The following is a 20,656-nucleotide window of genomic DNA, read 5'->3' on the forward strand; positions in this document are numbered from 1 at the left end:
TAAACCGGGGTCCTGAGGAAGAGCAGCCAGTGATCTTAACTACCGAGCCATCTCTCCAGCCCCAGAACTCTTTTTTAATGTATACTATAAGAGTATCATGCTGTAGTCAGTCTGGCCCGCCTGACTCCCACTTCCCGTGTGCTAAGATTACATGTGTGTCCATCATGTTCAGCTGAAATTTAACTTAGAAAGTTGATTAAGAAATGGGAAGATGGGTTTGGGGATTTAGCTCAGTGGTAGAGCGCTTGCCTAGTGAGCGCAAGGCCCTGGGTTCGGTCCCCAGCTCCGAAAAAAAAGAAAAAAAAAAAAAAAAAAAAAAAGAAATGGGAAGATGACACGGTGAAGTTCAAGACAGTCAGGGTTACATATAGAGACGCTGTCTCAAAACAAACAAAAGGGAAAAAGACAAAATGTAAAAAAGACGAAAGGCCTGGTTAGAGACGGCTCAACAATTAAGTGTGCCTATAGTTCTCTCAGAGAACCCTAGTCTGCTCACAGCACACACACACTGGGTAAGTCCATCTCCAGGGGGATCAACACTTTCCTCTGGACTCAGCAGGCTACACATGCATGTTTTAATACCCACACGGACACACACATCAGTTAAAAACACATGCACATGTGTATACCCACACGGACACATACATCAGTTAAAAACACATGCACATGTGTATACCCACACAGATACACACATGATTATAATTCTACTACTTTGGACTTAACCAGCTGGTGATGGCGGAGACTGAAGTGCACACTTTCTCCAGTTCCTCCACCACAGCTCTCTGGGGGACTCCAGGTGAGGGTGCGCATGGGCTGCTAACTTTCAGGGCTAGAGGACGGCTGAGTGTCTCCCACAGGCCTTTTTCTGGGGAGGGCTGAGCCTCCTGCACTATTCCGAACCATTCCCCATGAGCACCCCCTCCCACCCATCTTTGCTGCTGAACTTGCTCCTGCCTCTCTGGCCCTCACAGAAGCCACTGACCTTCCACCATCTCATGTCCCTTCCACACCTGGGGCTTCTTGGAAATTTCACTGTCATCCTTGAATCTCCTTTCCCTGTCATGACAGAGTCTCCTGCTACTGATCCATAAAACCTGTCCTGTGTGGGTCCGGACGGCTCCGCAAGTTCATATGCAGAGCCCAAACTACCCTCCCATACTGACAAGGTGCCATTTGGAACTGTTTTCTGCTTTGGGCAGTATGACACCACTGTGGTCATGCAAACACCACACGGCCTGTGCGAGCATTAGCTGCTGTGCAAGGTTGCTTTCCTTGCCGCCATCGGCAAACACCCAACAAGAAGCAACTTCAGGAACGTCAGTGGGGCTTTTGTGCTTCTTGGCTATAGATTGAAGGAACTGTTCATCATGGCAAGGAACTGTGTGGTCCCACGCCAGTGGAAACAAATCACCAAGTTCACATCTCTGTGGGTCAGGAAGCAGAGACAAAGTAATCCCAGTGACTCCCAGTTAGGCCCATGACCGGAAGGTTCACAGCCTTCCAGAACAGACCCCAGCAGCTGGGCCAATGTGAACCACACACCCATGAGGAACTTTCGCACTGAAATCATACCCTTCCTCTCTCTATACTAAAGGATGTTGACATATAACACGGACAGGCCATAAAACTCATCATCAAAATACAAGTTCTCATTGGACTCCTCAGATAAAATAAAAAATCAACTCAAAATGGACTAGTAACCTAAATATAGTTAGTTGCCGAACCGATGAAGCCCTGGGACAGAAACAGGAAGTCTCTATAATGAGAAGCAAGATATATCAAATTCTTTTTTTTTTCCCCTTTTTTTTTTTTTCCGGAGCTGGGGACTGAACCCAGGGCCTTGTGCTCGCTAGGCAAGCGCTCTACCGCTGAGCTAAATCCCCAACCCCTACAGGACTCCTCTTAACAGATGACCAACACCAAAGTAAATATTCGCGTGAACTGCCCCCTCCCCTGCCTCGATGACTGTGAAGGCTTCCCAGTCTCACCTGACCTCCTACAGCCACACTAGGGAACAGTTCAAAGCAAACTCCAGACATCAATAGGTCTTGACCTCTGAATACCTGAGTTTTCTTTTTTTTTTTTTTTCAGGGCTGAGGACCAAACCCAGGGCCTTGCGCTTGCTAGGCAAGTGCTCTACCACTGAGCCAAATCCTCAACCCCTTGAGTTTTCTTTCTTTGATTAACAAGTCAGCACAATACCCATGTCATTTCTACACTTAGCAAGACGGACAGCTCCTTCTGATGACACTCCGATGTCTCGGGCGCTAATGAACGCACCTTACAATGTCTGTGAACAAAGCTGGCAGCAGGTCCCCAGCCAGCAAGCCAAAGAGGAAGAGAAAGAAAGGCCAGCAGAGCAGTGCATTCTCTCAGCTCTGTCACCTGACCATGACAATGTGACCAAATGCCTCATATGCTGCCCCCACACACACACTGAAGCACCCCCTCAAGCTGTCAGCCCACACCCACCTGCCTTCCTTCCTTCCTCCTTCCCTTCCTCCCTTATAAAACTAATAAAGGTGTCCATATAAAACTAATAAAGGCCTACTCCCAAGCCATCCCTGCTGGGGTGTGCTTCACCAAGGTTAGCTTCTGTTCCTAGACTTGCCCTGATCACCATGTGCTGAGTGCTTTGCCTAGACGTGTGTGTGTATCACTGGTACCCAGCGTCTGCACAGTCCAAAAGGGGCATAGTTTGGCTGGAGAGATGGCTCAGCAATAAAGGGCCCTGTTCTTTCTGTGCACCTCACAGAGGACAGAGGGTTCAGTTTCCAGCATCCACACGGCAGCTCACAAACCATCTGTAACTCCAGTTCCAGGAGATCCAGGCTCTCTTGTAGTTTCTGCGGGCACCGCATGCACACCGGCAGGCAAAACACCTACTCGCATAGAAAAAGATAAAATTTAAGAGGGGAAGCATCGGAGCACTTAGAAGTTACCACGTGGGTTCTGGGATTTGAACCCAGCACCTCTGGAAGAACAGCGGTGCTCTCAACCGCTGGCCTTATGTGTAGCCCCTCTGAAGACTTTATTAACAGGCTCCTATCATAATTCACTGCACTTGCACTTGAGTGTTTTGTTCGGTTTTGGTGTTGGAGTCCAAGACTGCACGTGAGCTGGATAAGCACCCATCCCTGAGTCACACCCTGGGCCTGGTGGACCTTGGGCGCCTCCAGCCTTCTGCTGTTACAACCAAGCAGCACCTTTACACCACCCACTTCCCACGGGGGAATACACTAGCGGGCTCCACAGTCCCTCGACTCGTTCTCACCACAGTACAGAGCTTACTCTGCAGCACAGTGTCTTAGTTTTCTATTGCTGGGAAGAGATACCATGATCAAGGTAACTTATAAAAGAAAACATTCAATTTGAGGCTCACAATTCCAGAGACAGACAGACAGACAGAACAAACAAGAAAGACAGACACAAAGAGACACACAGACAGAGACACAGACAGGCAGAAACAGAGACACAGAGATGCAGACAAAAACAGACACTTATACTACCTCGGAATGGCGTGGGCCTGCTGAGCCTCGAAGCTCACCCCCAGTGGTGAACTCTTCCAACAAGGCCACACCTCCTAGCCCCTCCTAGTAGTCACACCAACTGCAGAAAGGCCTATGGTGGCCGTCTTGCTCAGCCTCCCTACATGGCTTGGCCCTGGAGTGTCTCCAGGCCATGCTTCCACTGCACTTGGCCCTGCTGTGGCACTCCTTTCACAACAGCAGAGCTTCCAGTAAGTTCTAGCTCCCAGAACGCTTGTGTGGGCCTGCCCGTGAGGGATCCGCCTACTCGAGTCTGGCCGGCATGCTCAGCTGTAGTCTGCAGTACTGTGAAGTCTAGTATTTGCCACCACGTGTTCTACCCATTCGTCTGTCCGTCCTTCCCCGCGTGGACTGAAGTCCTTAGGAAGCTTTGAGTGGCAATGCCATTCCCAGCTGTGCGGTGTTTCTGCCAAGTCTGTGGTCACAGCAGTGCAAAGGAGACGAATACAGAAAACTGGTCCCAGGAGCCTGGGATACAACACCAAACCTGACCACACTGGTTCTCAGGCCTCAGTGTGAACTCAGCTAGACAATCTCATGCTACTGTGTGACAAAGAATCTGAGTTTTTTTCAAATCCTTAAAATATGTGGCTGTCTCAGGGTTTTCCTGCTGTGAGCAGACGCCATGACCAAAGCAAGTCTTATAAGGACGACACTTAACTGGGGCTGGCTTACAGGTTCAGGGTTCAGTCCATTATCATCAAGGCGGGAGCATGGCAGCATCCAGGCAGGCATGGTTCAGGAGGAGCCGAGTTCTACATCTTCACCTGAAGGAAGCCAGGAACAGACTGAGCATCCTCAGACAGCTAGGAGGAGGGTCTCCAAGCCCACCCCACAGTGACACACTTCCTCCAACAAGGCCACAGCTTCTAATGGTGCCACTCCCTGGGACGAGCTTATGCAAACCATCCCAGCAGCTGAATTGTGAAAGTGAAGGGGTGGGAATAGGTTCAGCTGACAAGGTGTGCCCACTGTACATGTGTCATGGTTTGCATATGCTTGGCCCAGGACAGCACTATTTGGAGGTAGTGGCAGTAGGTGTGCCACTGTGGGCGTGGGCTAGTACACCCTAGTTCTAGTTACCTTCTAGCAGCCTTCAGATGAGGATGCAGAACTCTCAGCTCCTCCTGCACAGTACCTGCCTGGATGCTGCCATGCTCCTGCCTTGATGACAATGGACTGAACCTCTGACCCTGTAAGCCAGCCCCAATTAAATAAGAGTTGCCTTGGTCATGGCATCTGCTCACAGCAGGAAAACCCTAAGACATCGTGCAATGCTAATTTGGTTACCAACACCTGAGGAAAAAAGTCCGAGAACAAAAATAAAAATAAAAAAGGCTCATCATCTCAGCATTGTCGGGGGGGGGGGGGGTGTAGAGGCAGGAGGATCGTGCTCATGGTCATCCTCAGCTATACAGGGAGCTGGAGGCCAGCCTGGCCTGGGCTACGGGAAATCCTGTTTCAACACCACTCCATCACAGCCTAAAGGGGGGAAAAGGCGAATTCATGTCTCAGAGGAGATTCCAGACAGTATACTCAGTCTATAGATCTATGGCGTTGGCCCTGCTTGGGGCTTACAGCCTTATACCTGGATGCGAAACAGAAAGAGTATCAGGGAGCTGTGAAATGCATTTTGGGAGCAAACATTTAAAGCTCTACATGAAGCAAGCCTCCCTGCATGTTGTCTGGGTCAACAGGAAATGTTTAAAAGGTGGGAACTCCCAATGCAGGCCCAGAGTATAAAATACAAATCGGTTTCAGATGGTGGTGCACGCCTGTAAGTCTAGTGCTCCCGAGGCTGAAGCAAGCTGGTTTCAAATTTGAAAGCAACATGAAGAACACAGCAAGTTCCAGACCAGCCGTGGGCTAACAGGCTAAGACCCTATATCAATCAACCAGAGAGAGTCAAAGGGGCACACTGATAGAAGGGGGTGGCCTAGGAAAATGTCATCCTATAGGTTCTTAGAGGACTCTGAAGCCAGTCTAAAGGGCCCTGCTACATCTCCAGCTGAGGGAACTCAACATTGTCCCCATGGTGCTCGTCCCAGGCATGCAGGGTTGAAGACAAGGCAATAAAGGCTCACACTGTGGCCGGGTAACACACTGTGGGGCCACAGTGGAGAGCTTAGACTACTGTGGATGCTAGGAATGTCGGACGGCTGCGAGGGAAGGGAGCTGTAGGCACCAAGAGAAGCAAGTCCAGGCTACATAGACTGCAAAGCCTATGCCAAGGGGGTGGGGCAGCCATCACATGCTCCAGATGCTGGACCCTGAACTACAGGATCTAGTGGCTCTGCCAGGCCCAATCTTCCTGTGACAATCGTGCTGCTGGTTCACACTGGCAATACTCACTTTGTCATCATCACTGGAAGTCTGTCACATTCTTTTTTATATTGCCTGGGGCCCCAGAAGACATTCTCAACCCCTCGGGATCAAGTGCATGGCCTTGATGGGAACAGGCTCTACTACTGGGCTATCTTCCAGCTGTGTGGCCTTCAGAACAGAGTTCGCAGCTGTTGAGACCTGCGGCTGACTGTTCAGGAGGAACTGAACACATGGTGTTATGAAGAGGGCTATGATGAGCCTTTGGGGACATGGACAAAATACAGCCTGAGTCTGAAGCGTCCTGTACAGGCTCTCACTCAGTCCCTGGCTCTATATAACCACACTGAAGACTGGGTGGGCCTTAGGGTCCAACTGGGGTCTGGCTTTAGCAGTAACTCACACAGGACAGGACTTTCGAGCTCTGACCTGTCTATTCCCTATATCTCTGCTTCGGGGGCATAGTGTGTGAGGGCCAACATTCCTCACCACGGACAGCCCCTGCCACACCTGCTGTGAGAGTCTGAAATCTCTCTGAAGCCATCCGTAAAGTCAACTTTCCCTCCCAGAAGTTATTTCTGTCAGGCCTGTGAACTGAGAGGCCACACTCACCAGAGCTCACTAAGTTCCCAGAGTCCTCCAGGACCACACACCACTACTATAAAGATTCACCGTTAGCAGGGTGTGGCAGCGCACGCCTTTAGTCCCAGCAATGGGGAGGCAGAGGCAGGCAGCCCTCTGAGTTTGAAGCCAGCCACAGCTACTGTTACCTGGTCCTTTCCCACGTCAGCCCTGCTTAGTGACTCTCCTCACCTCCTGGCACTTAAACCCTTCCACCAGAGGATGGCAGCCACAGAAGAGACCCCTAAGGTGTCCAACAGCCAAAGGGAAGGGAAAGGGGGCAAATTTCCTCAAGCACCTGCAGGACTGAACCACAACTGCCCTGTGTGCCAGCTAGGACGGGGAGAAGGAAGCAGGCTTGTCACTTAAGGTTAAGGAGCATGTTCAGCAGCTGCAGGGGATTAGCGTGTCTTGGCAGTGCAACAGGGTCTCAAAATAGATGCATTCAGTACATATACGGGAGAGGTCGTCTGAGCAGCGTGTATTTTTAGTAATGGCACACTTACAACTTTTACATGTCCGGGTGAAAACTGATCCAGCCAACTGCCTTCAGAAAAGACTGCTGCTCCCGGCACACTCTCGGAGCCCAGGACTCTGGACAGTACCCTGCAACCTACTGCAACTGCACATCGGGAACTAAGAAGAGAGGGCTGGTGATGGCCTAACTGGCAAAGATAGATAAAGCTTCACTGAGTCAGATCCCGGGAGCCCACATAGAAAGCAGCACACAGCGGTGCCTCCCTACAGCACGACGGAAGATAAAGAGTAAAACTGACCTTACCAGAGCAGCCAGCAGCACAAGAAAGGAGGAGACTGCGCACGCACTGTGGCACACACAGCACACATATCCATACGTGTGCACAGACAACAACCACAACAGTATGATGTGTCTAGAAACAGATTCCCTGGCTGGCCTGGATCTGAGATACAGACAGAGCGGACCCAAACTCACAAACCACCAGACCCCATCTCCCAAGCACTGGGATTTAAGGTGTGTACCACCATGCCTGGTCCAATACATAAAATACGGAAAAAAACCTGAAGTTGGATGACAAACGCACTTCAAATGATTGTAGGAATGTGTTTTGTTTTCCAAGCCAGGGTTTCGCTGTGCCACCCTTGCGCTACAGACCAGGCTGGGCTGGAACCAGCTCTGCCTGCTTCTGCCTAGAGTGCTGCCATCAGAAGAGGGCGTGCCTCCACCCCACCCCACCCACCCGGCAGATCACTGTGGTCATGGCTGAACCTGATGGGACTTCCTAAGCTCCCGTTCTCTTCCAGCAACCACACTTGCTTGTCCTTAGCCCTGCAAAGTCCGCCAACTCACTCTCAGTGTTTCTGACTGAAGCTCACCAAGCTGTTTCCCTCCTGTGCATTTCAGTTCCTTATTATTTTTATTTACACATATAAATGTGTTCTAAGTAGGGGATAGTTTTGTGCACATGTATCCTCAGAGGCCAGAAGGAGGCATCGAATTCCCCAGAGCTGAAATCACGGTGGTGGGCGGTCAGTGCTCTTGCGCATTCTCTCTCTCTCTCTCTCTCCCCCCTCCCCCTGACTCTGTGGAAGAGCGGGGAGCTCTGAAGAGCTCTGCCTTCTTTGCTCTGTAGGCGAGTGTGCACTGTGTGTACCTGGAGCCCGATGGGGTCAAAGCAGGCACCAGATTCCAGAACTGATTATGGGTGATGGCCAACCGCCCCTACAGGCGCCAGGTATGCATGTGGTGCGCAGATATATCTGCAGGCAAACGCTGTCTTAAAAAATTAAAACTGCACAGTAGCCAGTGTTTGTAATCTCAGAGCTGAGGAGACCACTGGGGCTCCCAGACTATCCAGTCTTACCTCATTGGTGAACTCCAGGCCAGTGAGACCTCGTCTTAAAAAAAAAAAAAAAAAGTAGGCTAGAGAGATAGTTTCGTGAATGAACTATGGACCACATCAACATGAAAAATAAAATTTGGAATCCCAGAACCCACAGTTAAAAAGTTACATGGATGCTGAAGAGATGGCTCAGTGGTTAGAGCACTGACTGCTCTTCTAGAGGTCCTGAGTTCAATTCCCAGCAACCACACGGTGACTCACAACCATCTGTCATGGGCTCGGAGGCCCTCTTCTGGCCTGCGGGTGTACATGCAGACAGAGCGCTCCTACATGCAGTAAATAAATGCATCTTTAAAGACTGCACAGTAGCAGGCATCTGCAATCCCAGCCAGCTAAACAGTGAATGAGGAACAAGCAGGAGAACTCCTGGAAGCTGGCAGGCCAGGAGCCTGGCGTATACATGCTCAGCAAGAGACCCTGCCTCAAACCCAAGTGGGAAGTGAGGAAGCACAGCCAAGGACGAGTCTGAGCGCCTGCCCACGCGCCCCGCAGGGAGGTCACAAGGGGTACAGCAAACCTGTACTGTTACCTTGGTCAAGGCCACGTAGGGAGGTCACAAGCCCTAGTGGGGAAACTGCTGCTGTTCCGTTAAAGGGAGACAAGATGTGCTTATCGGCTCTTCTAGAGAACTGTTTATGACCAGAGAGTACTACTGCTGTCAGCTCTGGCCAGAGAAGCTTCTTTCCACAGTGCAGCGCTGACTGCAGAAATCACAGGTGATGGAGTACTGACAACACAGGTGATGGAGTAGTACTGACAGCACAGGTGATGGAGTACTGACAATACAGGTGATGGAGTACTGACAGCACAGGTGAGGTAGTAGTACTGACGGCACAGGTGATGGAGTACTGACAGCACAGGTGAGGTAGTAGTACTGACGGCACAGGTGATGGAGTACTGACAGCACAGGTGAGGTAGTAGTACTGACGGCACAGGTGATGGAGTAGTACTGACAGCACAGGTGATGGAGTACTGACAATACAGGTGATGGAGTACTGACAGCACAGGTGAGGTAGTAGTACTGACGGCACAGGTGATGGAGTACTGACGGCACAGGGTTGCTGATGCTCCGTCCTCAATGCAATGCCTGCATCCCCTCCAGGGCTAATGGGGCACTGGAGAAGTGTCTGTGTGACTTTAGGCTTTCAACATTGAAGACAGATAGGTGAGAACAGACGTTCTGGGCCATGCAATCATTCGCAATTACAAGGAAGCCTAGGAGGTGCTTTGTGGAAAGGAGGGAGATCAAGAAGGTATGCATCAGCTGAAGAGCTCCACGCTGGGCAGCTCACAACTCCCTGGTCTCAGGTCTCCATGGATGCTTAAAAATGTAACAGAACAGTCAGGCACAGCACTCGGAAGGCAGAGGCAGATGGATCTCAAAACACAAATACAAATAATATATTGTTTACTTCTTTTTCTGTCCTGGAACCTGCTCTGTAGACCAGGCTGGCCTTCAAGTCAGAGATCTTCCTGCCTCTGCCTCCTGAGTGCTGAGATTGAAGGTGCGCACCAGCACAGCCTCACTACTTTTTAAATGACTACTAGTGACCCCGCCTAATAGTTCAGTGGTTAGAGCGCATACCAAGCCTGCATACGCCGCTAGGTTCCTTCACTTCCCAACACTGAGGAGACGGGCTACAAGCACTTTTCTGTGTCCTCAAAGAACAAAGCCGATTGTTGTGAAATTCTAAAAAACAAGTCTGCCATCTTCAGCAGGTGCCGAGGCCAAACAGGGATTTTTGGCCGAGATTGTTACTGATTTTCTACCAGGGAAAAATCTATACCAGGTCCTCTCTGAAATCATTAAGGACAGCCTCCCCTCAGTGAACCGTACTGGTGTGTAGGTGATGATGTCTGAGGCGCTCTCTCAGCACACACTGCACAGGGATGCATCGAGAACAAGACTTCTTTCCAGCACTAGGGGAAAGGCGCAAACTGTACGACACTTATTATTGGTTGTTTTATATATATATATATATATATATATATATATATATATATATATATATTCTTCTGAGAAAGGGTGTCTTAGTTAGGGTTTCATTGCTGTAAAGAGACACCATGACCAAGGCAAGTCTCATAAGGACAACATTTAATTGGGGCTGCCTTACAGGTTCAAGGTTCAGTCCATTATCATCAAGGTGGGAGCATGGCAGTGTGCAGGCAGGCATGGTGCAGGAGGAGCTGTGAGTTCTACATAGAAGGCAGCCGAAGGGGACTGAGTGTCACACAAGGCATAGCTTGACCAGAGGAGACCTCAACCCCCCCCCATACACACAGTGACACACTTTTTCCAACAAGGCCACACCTCCTAATATTGCCACTCCCTATGGGCCAAGCATTCAAACACATGAGTCTATGGGGGGTGGGGGTGCCTTCCTTTTCAAACCCCCATACTCGGGTGGCCTTGAACTCATGATTCTGTTGCCTCAGCCTCCCAAGTATGGGGATTAGAGGCACACCCCCATGTCTAACATGGCAAACAGAACGGCAACTTTATGATTTTGAGACAGGGGCTGTCTCAAGTAGTTCAAGCCAGAGCCCTGGATTATGGCCCTCCCGCTCCTCCCTCCCCCCTCCCTCCTTCCTTCCCCTCCTCCCCGCCTCCAGCTCCTACCTCCCAGGGCTGAATTACAGGTGTGCACTATAAGGTGCTGGGATCCAACCCAGGGTTGTGCATGATAGATAGGCAAGTGTTTTACCGACTGAGATCCATTTCCAGCCCAAATAAAAGTAATTTTCAAAGATAATTTGTTAACTGTCACATAATTTTTTACAAATGCACACTTTGCGAGATGGGAAAAACAGTCATTGTGATTAGCAACTCTACTATATTTTGTAATGTAAAAATGTTACCAACAGGGCTGGAGAGATGGCTCAGCGGTTAAGAGCACTGACTGCTCTTCCAGAGGTCCTGAGTTCAAATCCCAGCAACCACATGGTGGCTCACAACCATCTGTAAAGAGATCCGATGCCCTCTTCTGGTGTGTCTGAAGACAGCTACAGTGTACTTATATATAATAAATGAATAAATATTTTAAAAAAAATGTTACCAACAGCAGAGAGGAATGTGGAATTATTCAAATTTTTCATTTATTCCTTTATTTTATTTTTTTTGGTTCTTTTTTTCGGAGCTGGGGACCGAACCCAGGGCCTTGCGCTTCCTAGGCAAGCGCTCTACCACTGAGCTAAATCCCCAACCCCCATTTATTCCTTTATTAATTAAGAGGGAGCACCTCACTCTGCAGCGCAGGCTGGCGCTCACTGCCCTCAGAGCAGCTTACACTCGGTCATGCTTCTGAGTCAGTCTAAGTCAGCACAGCAAACTCCAGAGAACAGGGAATCAGATTTCCTTCTTAAACATTTTATATAGGGGGCTGGAGAGATGACTCAGTGGTTAAGAGTACCAACTGCTCTTCCAGAGGTCCTGAGTTCAATTCCCAGCAACCACATGGTGACTCACAACCATCTGTAATGAGATCTGATGCCCTCTTCTGGTGTGTCTGAAGACAGCTGCAGTGTACTGATATGTAATAAATGAATAAATCTTAAAAAAAAAATTTTATATATACATGTGTGTCTGTGTATTACATGTGTGTCTGGTGCTCTTAGAAGCCAGAAGAGGGCACTCGAGTTATAGACAGCTGTGAGCCTGTAGGTGCTGGGAATTGAACCCAGATCCTGTAGAAAAGCAGCCAACGCTCTTAACTTCTGAGCCATCTCTCCAGCCCTGTAAATCATCCTTTACCCACTTAATGAGCAAAGCCAATAAACGCACGTACAGAATTTAGACTAGAAAAAACGATTATGCTATGTTGTGAGCATCACAAGCACATATACATCACTCACAACGTCAAACCAAGCCTGACAACTGAGGAAGGGATGTCTTCCTGTGCATGCAGGATGTCACCTAGAGACTGATGATCAGGGCACCATGCAATGCCACAAAGGACAAGCCACACACAGAAGGCATTTTGGAGCTCAAGCGAGTCACATCTGGTGAACTCCAGGAGGATCTCTGTAAGTTCAAAGCCAGTCCACTCTATATAATGAGTTCTAGGCCAGCGAGGGCTGCATAGTTTTACCATGTCTCAGTAGTAAAACCAGGATTAGAGGGCTCAGCAGTTAAGAGCCCTGGCTGCTCTTGCAAAGGACCTGGGTTTGGTTCCTGGCACCCACACTGTGGCTCACAGCTGTTTACAACTATAGTTCCAAGGGATCTGTCACCCTCTTCTGACCTCCCAGGTACCAGGCACAAATAGGGTACACAGATATACATGTAGGCAAATCACCCATACACATAAAATTGACTGCTCTCCCAGAGGTCCTAAGTTCAAATCCCAGCAACCACATGGTGGCTCACAACCATCTGTAATGAGATCTGATGCCCTCTTCTGGTGTGTCTGAAGACAGCTACAGTGTACTTATATATAATAAATAAATAAATAAATAAATAAATAAAAAACAAAACAAAAACAACAAAAACCAATAATTTGCTGTGACAAACATGAAATAATGGAAAACTGGCAGGAAGTGGGTAAGTGGACTTCAACCCTATTTAGAGACTCGCCCAAAATAGCTGTTTCTGACGAAGGCCTAAGCTTCTGCCCTCAGCATCCACTGCTGCTAGGATACAGGATCAGTGCAGCTTCGGCTGTCAGAGCCGTACATGCCCCACTTGTGTGGCGGGGCTGCCTCTCTCCCCCACTCTGTGGTTAACACTGGCGTAGAGTTGTTCAAGCCTTTTCCATTTTACTGTTTGGTCTTTTGTGGATTTGCCCAAGAAAACACATGTCCTGCCTTGAGTGCGTTGTTTTACCAGAAATAGCATCACAGACAGAGTGAGCCTTCTCGGTTTCAGTTTCCTGTCACGGAGGTGGATGGATAGGTCACACCTAACACTACCTCCAGACTGACAGATTTAAAGACTGTCTAACCTCAGATCTCCCTCTCCAAAAAGAACTCCCTTTCAAAGTAAAGGGTACAGAACCAGTAAGTCTTTCCTTTCTCCATAGTGCACAGTGAAATCTATCTTGTGTTGTTAGAATGAGGATTTCCCCTTCAGTGTAGAGCTGAAACTGAAGCCTTCTAGCCATGAGCCACCTAGGACCTACAATGCAGGAGAACAGACTTCACTCTCCTTTCAGTCACAGCCTCCTGCCCCACCACCACCCCCAACCTCTTATCCAGCATTTGTCCCCAGCACTCTGGACAGTTCTGTCCCAGCAACAGAGCCAACCTCTCCTGAGTCCCCGCCTGTCCCAAAAGGGACAGTCCACTGTCTCTCTCAGGGCCTCAGGAACAGGAGAGCTCCCAGGTACTGCCTCACACCCCCATACCAGCACTAGGGAGGCAGAAGATAGCAGGTCTCAGAGTTCACGGCCAGCCAGGACTACACAATGACACTTTGTCAAGACAGAAAGGAGGGAAGGAGGGAGGGAGGAGGGAGGGAGGGAAATTCTTAGTCAGCTCATACCATGCTCTAAAATTAGTTCCTAACCAAGAGGCATCTTCCTCTCCAGCTTCCACCATGCCTGCCTTAAAACCTTCATCTTGAAAGGACTGGAGAGATGGCTCAGTGGTTAAGAGCACTGACTGCTCTTCCAAAGGTCCTGAGTTCAATTCCCAGATCTGATGCCCTCTTCTGGTGTGTCTGAAGGCAGTGACAGTGTGCTCACATATATACAATAAATAAATCTTAAAAAAAAAAAAAAAGGGGGTTGGGGATTTAGCTCAGTGGTAGAGCGCTTGCCTAGGAAGCGCAAGGCCCTGGGTTCGGTCCCCAGCTCCGAAAAAAAAAAGAACCAAAAAAAAAAAAAAAAAAAAGGATTGAGAACCACCTAGAAGACACACCTCTGTGGCAGGCAGCATCCAGAGAACAACCACATAGAAAGGGGTCTCAGAAAAAGCAGCAGACGTGCTGTCTCCTAAGCAGCTGAGTCCTCTGAGGCTTTCCATGCGCTCAACACCAGCCACATCCGGACAGCATCCAGGCCTCGGCTCAGGACTGGGACTGCTGAGGTATAGAGCAATGCCTACCTCTGCTTCCCTCACAGCTACACCCCACTTCCCCAGAGTAAGGACGGCCACTGTGGACACCCCACTTCTCCAGAGTAAGGACGGCCACTGTGGACACCCCACTTCTCCAGAGTAAGGACGGCCACTGTGGACACCCCACTTCTCCAGAGTAAGGACGGCCACTGTGGACACCCCACTTCTCCAGAGTAAGGACGGCCACTGTGGACACCCCACTTCTCCAGAGTAAGGACGGCCACCGTGGACACCCCACTTCTCCAGAGTAAGGACGGCCACTGTGGACACCCCACTTCTCCAGAGTAAGGACGGCCACCGTGGACACCCCACTTCTCCAGAGTAAGGACGGCCACCGTGGACACCCCACTTCCCCAGAGTAAGGACGGCCACTGTGGACACCCCACTTCTCCAGAGTAAGGACGGCCACTGTGGACACCCCACTTCCCCAGAGTAAGGACGGCCACTGTGGACACCCCACTACTCCAGAGTAAGGACGGCCACTGTGGACACCCCACTTCTCCAGTGTAGGGAAAGCCACTCCAGACTTCCCAGCCCTCTGTGAGCCAGTCAAACCCTCTGTGTGTCTCTCCCCCTCTACCCCCTCCTGTGCATGGTGGCCTCTCCAGCCCTCTCTAAAGCCTGGAGCACAACCCTAGCTTCACCCACATCAACTACCATCACAACTACCATCACTATCCAACCTGCCCTGACAAAATCCCAAGTTCTAGGTTTTCTCCAAAATCCATCACTCTTCTGAATCTCCATCTTTCTTGTCCCTGGGATTTGTGCGTTCTCGGTTCTTGGGACAGTTTCAAATGGAGACACTGAGTACTGAGCTTGCATGGACACCCCCCTGGCCTCCTCAGGTCGCAGGCTCCCAGCATAGCACCGCGACTGTGGCAGTGCACTCAGCGACTGTGGTTTGAGGGCTGCTCTGTGGCTGCAGAAGAGGGACATTATTATCATGTCTCTGTCTCTAGCCAACCCTTTCCTTACAGGGTCTTCTCTTCTCTTTGGAGAAAGTCCATTCCGCCGTCCAGCCCAGAGCTCCCAGCTTTCTTGCAGCAGGGGCGTTCTTTACTGTAAACACTGAGACAGGCAGGCTCCTAAGAACTAGGTATCCAGACGCATCAATCTCCACGGCCCAGTGACCGAAGATTTTTCTGCCTAGAATATTCTCATTTTATTATAGTTTAACTGTTTTTATGCTGGCCCAAGCATGCACACAAGTGTGCCCACCCAAGAGACACGCCTGTGTGTGGAGGTGAGAAGACAACTTTCTGAGGTGTTTGTCCTAGCAGCCAGCTCGGCTCACCAGGCTTGGCAGCAGATGACAGTGACTTTGTCCGCTGAGCTCTCAGCAGACCAGGCATGCTCCTCTTTAGACTAACCCAACAGAGCCAAGTGTCCACAGCGCCCCCACACACTCCCGACGCCACCCCGCATCCCAGCTCATCCTCAGGTTCTTCCAAATCCCTGTCACCACCGCCCAGCAGCACACCTCGGATTCAGTGACCTCACCTTGCACACAGATGCCACGTAGTGTCTAAACCTCCTCCAGTTCCTATTCTTTCTAGAGATCACTGTCCGATTTCCCATAACAAAAATTATTCCTTTTTGAGGGAAAAAAAAAACAAACCAACCTTGTAGTGCCTAACAGAAAGGTAATCTCAGACAGTGTCTCAGGAATACTGCAGGCTGGCCTCCAACTCAGATCGCCCTCTCTCTGCTTCCCAAGCGCTGGGGTAAAGGCATGCACCACCATGACCAGCTCAAACAGTTACACCTAGAATCTTTCTGGATTATTTTCCTAATTTCCTTTATGACTAAAATCCAAATGCTTCGTCTCCTTGGGATTTTGTTTGCTCTTTGCTTTTGAACTGGTCTATTGTGGACAGTCTGAGATGGCTCTACATTCCTGACCCTCCTGCCTCTACCTCCCAAGTGACTGAGGGTGTGTCCTGCCTCACCTGCTTCGCCTTGTTGCTGAAGGCAGACTACACGCTACACCCTCCGGGAAAGCGTCACAGTACAGTGTGTATACGAGCCATGAGCCGGCTCGGCCCCTCCCTCAAGCGACCAAACAGGAGCCCAGCACCTGAGTCAACTCGGCAATCAGCAGCAAAGGCAGGCATTTAATAACCACAACACGTCCGTGGCGAGAGAGTGCACGGCCAGAGGTCACATCACACAGGAAAGCTAACTGCTTCTTGGGCTGGAGAGCCAGCTCGGCAGATACTGGGGCTTGTTCCAATAAAGTTGACAACCTGAGTTCAATCCCTAGGTCCCCCATCATGGAAGGAGAGCCAACTGGTGAAAGTTGCCCTGATACGCAAGCACATGTCCATACCCCACAGTAAGGAATATATATTTTAAAAGTTTCCTTCTGGACAGTGGTGGCTCATGCTTTGAATCCCAACACTTGGGAGGCAGAGGCAATAGGTCTCTGTGAGTTCAATTCAAGGCCAGCCTGTTCTACAGAGTGAGTTCCAGGACAGCCAGGACTACAGAGAAACCCATCATGAAAACAAAGCAAAACAAAAAGATTCCAGATTGTCAGCAGAAAGGGAACCCTCCAGCCTCAAGCACTGCACCAGCAGGCTTATGGGTCTAGTACACCATGTGTCAATTCCCCACAAATCCTTCCTAGTGGCACCGTCTAACATCTGACAGAAATCTGTGTTGTGTCCTTTAGGTATCCAGGAAGATCCAGAGAAGCGCTAAGCCTGGTGGCACATGACTGCAATCCCAGCACTCAGGACGCTGAAGACAAGAGAACTGGCAGGTGCAAGGCCAGCCTCGGCTACATAATGAGTTGAGGACAGGACAGATGATAAAGCAAGTCCATCTCAAAACTTCCCCGCCCCTGGGGCTAGAGGTGGCCCAGCATTTATAAGCATGCACTGTTCTTCCAGAGACCCAAGTTTGATTGCCAGTACCCATATCCTGCAGCTCACAGACCCTGCAGCTCACGGACCCTGCAGCTCATGGACCCTGCAGCTCACAGACAGACCCTGCAGCTCACAGACCCTGCAGCCCCAGACCCTGCAGCCCCAGACCCTGCAGCTCCAGACCCTGCAGCTCACAGACCCTGCACCCCCAGACCCTGCAGCCCCAGACCCTGCAGCTCACAGACCCTGCAGCTCACAGACCCTGCAGCCCCAGACCCTGCAGTCCCAGACCCTGCAGCCCCAGACCCTGCAGCTCCAGACCCTGCAGCCCCAGAGGGAGCTGCCACCTGTGCTCTGAGCACCCGCAGTCACATGCACGAACCTGTACAAATATAACTTAAATAATAAAAGCACGAGTGTAAAGACCCCCTCCCCCCGGCTGCTCGCCAGCACCAAAGCTCTTCCCACTGACATCTGAGCACATGGAGAGATGAAGAACACAGGACACTAACGCGCTCCTGGAGGACACCTAAACCGTGTGAGTTTTGGCTATTAGTTCTTCAGTGGCAAAGATGGACTCCTCAGGCTTACCCACACACTCACTGATTTACCAAACAGTACCCTGAACCTCTGCACTCTGAGTGCCAAGGCAGAGAAGCAAATGCTAAAATAATAACAGCCAAGCCCCTGTCCCGAGGACCAGCCTGCCCTCTGGAGTGAGCAGCCAGTCAACAAACACACACTACATGTAGTGGCCAGGGGCGGCTGAGGGAAAAGCAGCAGTGGGTCTGCACAGTGACAGTGGGCCAGTGTTGTTTAGTAATGCTTCTTTTGAGTATTTAGAGACAGGTTTCTCTGTAGCCCTGGCTGTCCTGAAACTCACTCTGTAGAGCAGGCTGGCCTCAGACTCAGAGATCCACCGGCCTCTGCCTCCCAAGTGCACTACCAGGCCCAGCCTTGCTGTGCTTAACGAAGGTCAGAAGATGGTGGTCGAGGTCCAGCCTGAGGGAGTGAGACTGGTAAGGAACATGGGAGAGAGAGAACATGAGGCCAAGTGCTGGAGAACAGGGGGAGAAAAGGAAGGGCCGGGTGTGTCAGAGTCACGGCAGGGGGTTCAGCGGCACACAAGGGACACAATCTGACTCCTGGGTTAGAGATGACATAGGAGGAAGGCCAGAAGCAGGGAGGCCAGCTAAGTCCTGGCGACAGTCCAGGGGAGAAGCAGGAATGGACTGGGCTATGGCAGCAGAGTGAAGGTCAGGGAGAGACGGCTAAAGCTGGGATCCTGGCCAGATTAGAAGTGCATATGGAGTAAGGGAAGGCTAGGGTGACCCCCAGGGTGTCCAACCTGAGCTACACAGCACAGGAGGCCTCTCTTACTCAGTGTACGGAGTCTGATTTTGCCATGAGGGGCGGATTTGTGTACCTGGCTGTTGTGGATTTTAAGAATAGAATGAGGATTTCAGTTTGAGGGCTGAGGTTATATGAGAGCTCAGTGGAAGTGAAAGATATGCATGAGGCCCTAAATTCAATTTCTAACCCACCTGCCCCCACTTTAAAAAAAAAAAAAAAAAAAAAAAGCGGGGTTGGGGATTTAGCTCAGTGGTAGAGCGCTTGTCTAACAAGCGCAAGGCCCTGGGTTCGGTCCCCAGCTCCGGGGGGGAAAAAAAAAGCAGAGTTCATTAGGCCTGCCAATAATCCCAGCCTTGAGAGGCTGAAGCAGGAGGATCACAAGTCCCAAACAGTCTGGACTACACAGTGAAACCCTGTGAAAAAGATAAAATAAAAGTCACGTGAGCACCTGAAACTTGAGATGTCTCTCAGGTTCCCACATGGAAACATGGAGTAGTACACTGCTGGCCATCAGGCCTGATTTCAGGAGTGCTCAGAGCTAAAAATAGGCTCCCGAAAGTATCAGTGTGAAGCCCCAACTGCTTAGAAGAGGCTCAAGACTGTGCCCTCACTCACTGCAACCAAGTCAGAAAACTGAGGGAATCCAGAAGGAGCAGAGGTGGAGAAGCCACAGAAGCTCGAGAAGCGAAGGTTCATAGGAAGAGGAGCTGGATGTGGTGGGAGAGGAGGGTCCACATTCAAGAGCTCAGATACACGGCTGGGTCTCAAGCCAGCCTGAGCTGCACACAGCTGCCTCAAAAGGACAGGAAAAAAAAGAAAGAAAGGAAGAGAAAGAGAAAAATCAGAAGAGAAGAAACAAAGATCAAGTAACATGAGAAGTGCGAGCTGGTTACTGGATTTTGAAAACGTTTAGGACGATCTGCACAGATGGCTTCAGTGATGGTGGAGAACAGCGCAGGATGGAGGGAGGGGTCCCTCACTGTGGGAGGGGTCCGCTGGGTAGGCAGGAAAGGACAGACACAGGTAGAGAGTTGGCTTTGTAAGCGTCCACGGGAACTGGGCCTGGTGATGCACTCCTATGATTTCATCTAGAGAGGCAAGAGGATCGCCTGAGTGTGGAGCCAGGATTTGAGGATCTGAATACGTAACAAAATACTTTCTTACACACACACACTCACACTCACTATATGTGCAGACTATGAACTACATAACAATATACTTTCTTACACACACCCTCACTATACATGTGCAGATTATATGTGTAGACACATGTGTGTGGGGAGAGAAAGAGATGTGTGTACACAACACACACACACACACACACACACACACACACACACACACACAAATGCATGCCTAGGGAACAGCTTAACTGATAATGAGTACCAACGGTGCACAGTGCACAGTGCACGCGCTCACCATCCTAGCCCAGGCGGCTCTGAGGCTCGCTGACGGGCAGCTTAACCTTTACAGTGAGCTCCAGACCAGTGAGGCTCAAAAACAAACAGCAAGGGTTGGGGATTTAGCTCAGTGGTAGAGCGCTTGCCTAGGAAGCGCAAAGCCCTGGGTTCGGTCCCCAGCTCCGAAAAAAAGAACCAAAAAAAAAAAAAAAAAACAGCAAAATATAAGGTGGACAACAACTGAGTGACAGGTGACCTGTGGCCTCCGTCGTAAACACACACACACACACACACACACACACACACACACACACACACACACACACACACACGGTCAGTCAGTCTGTCTGTCTCTGTCTCACTCCGCCCACCCCTCAAGAAGTAGAAATGATAAAACAAATGTATTCCCAGCTGGGCACAGTGGCACACACCTTTAGTCCCAGCACTCCTGAAGCAGAGGCAGGTAGGTCTCTGAGTTCGAGACCAGCCTGGTCTACAGGGGGAGTTCCAGGACAGCCAGGACTGCACAGCAAAACCGTATCTCAAAAGGAAGTACTCCTAAAGAAAGACCCTTCTAACTTGCACCAGGTGATGAAGAAAGCCAT

The 20,656-nt window shown here is 50.2% G+C and overlaps 1 protein-coding gene across 2 annotated transcripts in view; it reads right to left on the reverse strand.

The window, feature by feature from the left end:
• Nudt3 (nudix hydrolase 3) overlaps positions 1-20,656 on the reverse strand; it is a 52,590-nt gene that overhangs the window by 26,395 nt on the left and 5,539 nt on the right.

The sequence above is a fragment of the Rattus norvegicus genome, chromosome 20 (assembly GCF_021556685.1).
Source record: "Rattus norvegicus strain SHRSP/BbbUtx chromosome 20, alternate assembly SHRSP_T2T, whole genome shotgun sequence".
Lineage (NCBI taxonomy): Eukaryota > Metazoa > Chordata > Mammalia > Rodentia > Muridae > Rattus > Rattus norvegicus.